Source organism: Spermophilus citellus, assembly GCF_964194105.1.
Source record: "Spermophilus citellus genome assembly, chromosome: 8".
NCBI lineage: Eukaryota > Metazoa > Chordata > Mammalia > Rodentia > Sciuridae > Spermophilus > Spermophilus citellus.
The window spans coordinates 54,932,354-54,939,445 of NC_138189.1; positions in this window are offsets into that span (position 1 = coordinate 54,932,354).

Consider the following 7,092-nt stretch of genomic DNA (forward strand, 5'->3'; position numbering starts at 1 on the left):
GCAAATTTAAAGCAATAGTAATGCATGTTTGCTGGTTGTGTCTGCATTGGTGAGGAAAAGGGCTCTAAATTTTAGTCACATAAAATTTTAATTATCATCATGCATATTTTTCACCCCATGATTTTTTGCATATTTTTATATAAGACCCTCAGTAGATAACCTACTAATAATGAATGGATGGTCTAAATATTTTAAAGAGCAGAAAAAAAGGAGTGTAAAGTAGAAAGAAGCCTTGAACCTGGAAATGCTATTTTTGTTATATTTAACTCAAGGCAAATCAATGATAGTTTGTCCTCAGATTGGGATTTTTTTCCTAGTTGTGGTTTATATTTTGAGTACATATGGATTATTTTTCTGATCAAGTCACACACATTTTCAAGTCAGTATATGCAAGTTCTCAAGTTTCTATACCAGCAGCTTCTGCATGTCTGTGTGTGTATGTGTGTGTAGTTACTCTTCTTATGAATATGTGAGTCCAAAGAAGAAGCCAGTCTCTTATGCAAATATTTGGCTCCATAAAATTTACTGAGTTCAGGGCAATCTTTTTCCTCCTGTGATAGAAATAATGGTGAGTCACATCTTTGAAATTTCTTCTGTCTCATGCCTCATCTACCTCAGAAGGCAGGGATTAGGATGGAGATGAAACTTCTTCCCTCTCAGAAGTTTGGCGGCAATCAGAGGTGTCACCAGAATGCTCTTCCTCACATCCTTTTTCACAACCACAGAGATCCCTCATCTGCACAGTGACATCCTTGTATGCCTCAGTCTTCTTTAATGAGGAAGAAGGATGGCAAGAGTACAGGAACATTATTAGAATAATAAACAATGGATGTCTCCCAACCAAACTGTAGATCCTGTGGAGGGCTTGCTTTTTAGCTGCTGAGGAAAGAAGCTTTGTCTGAGGAGTTTGTGTTTTATATATTTGTGTGGCCTCTCATCCCTGGAAAAGGAAATAAAGTCTGTTAAACAACGCCCACCTATGCACAAGTCTCCATCCCACCTATACACACCCCATCCCACCCCAACACACATACTTTCTTTCTCTCTCTCCTCTCTCCTCTCTCTCTCTCTCTCTCTCTCTCTCTCTCTCTCTCTCTCTCTCTCTCTCTCATACATCAAATCCTTTTCTAGGACCCAAAACAGGGGAAGAGATTTCTACTCTTGGGAACCAGATCAAGACAAATTCTGACTCAAAATGCAAGGCAGGCGGCCCCTTCTTGTTCTCCTTTGGAGTTCAAGGGCTTGGGTGTTGGACACCTGCTCCTCATTCTAGGAAGAGGAAAGAAGCAAGTAAAAACCCAAGCTGGGTCTTTCTTCAAACTAGCAGCTTTGGCAAAGGTGAGTGTCTCCCTCCACCATCTATACTTCTGCCTGTGGCTGCTGCCTCCTAACAAAGAAGCAGGAGCTCTCTTAAGTAATGTGTCATGGGTCTGAGATCTCATATGCTGCATCAGGAAAGCACAAAAAATGACACTCTTTATTATCATAGGAGTTGTACTTCGACCTTCCCAACATTTACCCCATCGTTCCTCCCTCCCTGGCCTCTGCAACTTAGGAGAAACTGCCCTACCTCTGATCCTCATCTAATCTCAACCTGATGAAGTGGGTAGTAGGGCAAGGGTTCCTATTCAATACATTGCTTGGGAGAAGTTTGAAAAAGCAAGTATTCAGTGGTTTAGGTCTTACATTGTGGAGGTCTTTGTATAAATATCAATAAATAAAATATAATGTAACCATTTTTTTAAAAAAATCTTTAGAAATTAAAACTTCATGGCTGAACAAGTCTTTAGAATATTTTTCTACTGTCTTGCCTCTATCTAACTTTTGGATTTTTACCCAAAGTGTTTTGGCAGATAATTGTATTCATTTATTCTTTTATAAGAAGTTATATTCATAATACTTTTCAGAATTCTTATTTTCATAAGTGGATAATGTAAACACATCAAGGAATGACTAGTCTTAAATCGTTGGTTTTAACTATTTGATATAAAAATAAATAATAACTTAGCTTGGGAGTAGCCCAGTGATACAGCACTTGTATACCATGCATAAGGCCCTGGGCTTGATCCCCTGAACCCAGGAAATAAACAAACAAATAATAAATAAAAATCTTTCTTGGAGAAAATGAAATGCATCTTTTTTTTTCTTTTAAAAGATAAAATATGATTATATTTTGGTTTTACTAAAATTAAGGTGATGCTATACATTATAGCTATTGACCTTTCCAAAATTTATATTAAGTGTCTTGAGATCCAGGATTAAGATTTGTTTATTTTTTAAGAAATGAAGAAATGAGTTTAGGATTAATTTCACATTACCTGGCTGTAGTACAGTATTATAAGAGATATAGTTGGCTTAATATACACCCTGCAAATAACTCCATGTGGTCATAAAATAATAAAGAATTTTAGCTAGGAAATAAACACATAACAAGGAGTTAGAACTCTGCCCATACAGCCAGGAGGCATATTACTATTCTTGATATTATCTTGAATCTTTCCTGAAGAGCTGTAACTTTAAGAGCCAGGCTGAGTGCACTGAAAATCCACAAGGGTCAAAGCAGAGAAAACAGGATGATGCATTTCACTCACCCCTCACCCATGCAAGACATTCAGGAGTCTTTCTTTCCAGTGTACACTCAATCACCCTTTATGTTTCCAGAACTTCATTTTTAAATCACTTTCACTTTCCCATTTGTGCTACTTTTTGCCAATTATATTAGAGATTAAGGGTTGAAGATCAGAACTAAAGAAAGTTTCTATCCTGTTCTTTGTTACTTTGCTATTATAACCTGGCAAATATTCATTAACTTCTTTAGTATCAATTTCTACTTTGTAATATGTTGATTTAGAGTCAGGACAAAGTAGAATTTTGTATGAAAGAATTGTCTAGCTTTTCTTTGATTTCTGCTTAGGCAGTAAATATCCCAAGGTATTACCTAGAAGTTTCTTCACACACGCACACGCACACACACACACACACACACACACACACACTCATGTTTTGTCACTATATTCATTAAATATTTTACACATTTTATAAAAGTATATAATCACTATAATGGCCTTACAACATTATGTATCAGCAGGTTATTAGTTTGCTGAATTAATATCACAAGAAAAGTGACTACTCCTACATTGAAACATTATAGGACAGCTACTTTGAGCAATCACCTACAATCTTAACCTTAGATATATATTTCTTATTTGTTCATTTAAGTTTTAACAAGTGACATGTGATTATACTTCAGATGACATCTGGGAAACTGTCTTATCATTTGTGATAAGACAGGTAATGTGAGATAAATGTGAGACAGAGTAAAATTACTACATTTTCTAATAAAGTTTATGAAGATGCATTCAAATGAACGTTTCAGATAAGCAATCAAATGAACAGTTTATTCAATTGAACATTTCAGACAATTGATATGAATTTTTTGACAGAGTGCTGTAAATGAACAATATTTAATATTTTAATGCCAACAGTGATATTTTGATTGAAATTAATTTTAAGACTTGTTAGTGTAGTTCTGTCTTCTGAATGAAAATTCTGACTACCTGTTCTAAAATTTACCTGCATATATTTGAGGAAAAGAATAGAAAATGTCTGAAATGAAAGGTTATGGAAAATCCAGGATGTGTGGTTACTAACATTCATAATTTTCTTTTCCTTTTTGTTGAATGCTATGCTTAAAGCTGTACACTAATATCTGATTGGGATTTATGGTTTAAAATTTCATGACAGTTATTTTCTTTATTATAAAAGAACAAGTCATTTAGTTGTATTATATAACAGAACTCATTACTTTATAAATTAGGAAAAATCATTTAAATTATTTGTGATGCATTATTTCCATCAGTAGAATACTCACAATTATTAAGAGTATCTGCAATGTGAAGAGAAGCAAAGGATACCTTCAGACCAGACCTAGGTAAGTCAAATGGAAAACTAAACACAGATTTTTAACAAGTTCAAAAATTCAATTCATGCCATCTAATACAGATTCCTTCATTATTAAATTTCTACTGTGTACATCTGCCGCAATCAAGGAAAATAAAAATAGCATGAAAGAATAGTGTTGCAGTTTTACTTAAATATTATTAAAGCAAAAAAAAATTTGTTGTTGTTTAAAATGAATGTCTTAGGGGGCTGGGGTTGTAGTTAAATGGTAGAGTGCTTGCCTAGCACCTGTGAGGCACTGGGTTTGATCCTCAGCACCACATAAAAATAAAAAATAAATAAACTAAAAGTATATGTTTATCTACAGCTAAATAAAGAAAGATTGTATTCTACAAATAATTCATTGTCTTTGTAACAAACTTCTGCAATTTACATGATAACGATTCTCAATAGTTATAGGCAGAATAGGCAGGCTCATTAACAATGATGCCTTAAAAGCAAAAGCACAGATGATGTTCTAATGCCAAAAAAAGATCTTTGGGGCATACAATATGCTGTTATTTTCATAGTTGAAATATGGATTATAATTTGGTCATTGAGTGAATCTGAGATTTTATTAAAGCATTGCACAATTAAGTATTTTAATTTGCTTGCTAATTGGCAGTGTAATTTTCTTATTGTTAAAAACAATAAAGACAGCTTTCTCTTTAAAATTTTTTTAACCTGGAAGAATAAGTTTTCTATTCACATGTTGAATTTGAATAGATGAGCACAGTTAAATAAATCAAAGATAATGAAAAATATGACGATAAAAATTATCTTTATATGACAGGTAGGTAATTGTAATATTCTAAGCTGCCAGTAGAGAAAGTCTAAATTACTTTTGGAATTTTTTACATAAAATATGGCACTCTAAAATTTTAGAATTTGATGCAAACAATATTTTTGTTTTCTTCACAAACTACACTTTTGAAATAGGTAGTACATCTGATTCCATGTTGGAGAATCCCTTACATGATTTGCCTGAGAGGCATTTGTTTAAGGATAAAAAAAAGTATATGTAATTGAGAACAAATAAATATTAAACCTTGCCCAAGGAAAGAAGGAAAAGATTTAGTTTCTCTGGCTTAAAAAACTTAGTCTCAATTTTACAGCATGGATATATTCTTTCCCTTTGGAACAATCTGAATGTAGATTGTTCTTTTTTTCTTCCTAGGAACTCAATCTCTTTAATAAGCTTACATTAACTCTTTCTTCTGATATGATATCAATAGATAAATCATTAGCTTACTACTTTACACATAACTGAATAACATTCAGCCATTAATGTAACATGACCAGGTGCCAACAGGTATTCTTCTCCTGTACTTGTTATTCTGCAAACAACATCTAAAATTTCAAATACTGAGAAAAATATTTGACTCATCTTGCCCTCAGATACAAGACATAAAAAAGGAATTGTTTACATACAAACACAATCTTTAAAGAAGTCAGACAATGAAGCCCAGAGTAATTAGAAAATAAATTCCATACTGTTATCATGTGAAACATGAGATAGGCTAAGGCCCCACAACTGTGACTGTCATCATCAGAACAAGAGATATTTTATCTTTTTATCTTTAGAACAGAATATCTTGCTTTTATTTCCTGAGTAGACTAACTGAGCACTCAAGACACTGCTTTACCTAAATATGACAAGAAAAGAAATAGGAACATCCTAAAGATCTGCCTCGACTTTGTGGCTTTTGAGTAAGATAATAACTTCTTTTTCTCTCTCTCAGTCCTCTCTTCCTATTTTGAAAAGACTATATGAGTGGGTTATTTTCAATATTCTGGGAATTCTAGATCTTGAGACAGAGAGGCTAGCAGGATCTATGTCTGAGATCTCCTGGCCCAAAGGGATAAATAAAAACAAACCAAAGAAGCATGGCTGAACATTGGGTTTGAAGGCTGGGCCCCCTACAACAAGTGGCTCTTCCCTTGCAGTAAGTCTCTTTTCATTGGTGGGTTTTGGGGGCTTACCTATAGTTTTCTGCCTCACTGAGGTAGCTAAGGGAGACAGAGTTGTAGAGGTGAGACATGGCCTATCAAATCTCCTTCAGCATCTTGAGATAGATGCTATATTGCTTATTGGAACAGAACTTAGTAATGTTGAAGCTGGGGCACGAGGCCTGTGGACCATGTAGGTGTAGAGCAGCACAGTGAATGCTCCTGCACACCTAGTTCCATGATGTGATCACTTTTGTTCAGCCAAAGTCCACAAAACTTCAGTCATACTCAACAGTTACATCTCACAATGTGCCACTCAAAATCAGTCTTCCACTCAACCCAGTAAAGTGTGGTGGAAGTTCCCTACCTGGTGAAGTTGTTGAGTATGTGACCTTTCATCCAAATGTAGTACCTGAATGTGAGTAGAGTCTCACATCCTGCACTCATAGCAACTCCCCTGGTGACTGGTGACAAGGGCAGTAATGCAGCTAGAATGATCATTTCTGTCTTGGTGTTAGAAAGGTTGAGCCAAATGACAGATTTTCTAGGTACTCATTAACCAGTTCATGGGCAGGCAGTTGATGTCAGACAGAAGCATGTAAAGAATGCAAATGGAGTTTGTGGAATTAGGGAGTAGGTTCTCAGGGTAGAACTAACCTTTTATTACACTTGTGATATGGTAGCCTGCATTGTGCTAATAAAGGTAGGGCTGGACACTCATGTCCAATAGGTAGAAGACCAATCTAATGGACTCCTCCCAGTGCTCTCAGATGATCTCCAGCATTTAGATCCTGACTACAGAATGTTGAGCTACCAGGGTGATATACACATTGTCTGTAGCAGGCTCATACTTATTCTGTAGGAAGTACGCTGGGTTCTGTGCAAGGTGAACTCAAGGACTAGAAACATTTTTTCATAGACTCTCTGCTATTCTCCCTTCTCTAAACCAGCACCTAGCACTTTGTTAGTTTCTTTAAGCAGGAATTAGAAATAGAAAGGAGTGGAATCCAAGCATTTCACCACAGGGAATATAGATGTCTTAGATTATGGCACTGCAGTACCAACAAAATTAGAAAATATAGATTGATTTATTGTAGAATTTTTTTGGCAAACAAATTCCCATTTCTACAACTCAGGAAATCTTTGGGCTTTAGAGTAATTGTATCACTAGGTCTACGACTATCAAATGTATGGGTTTCTCCA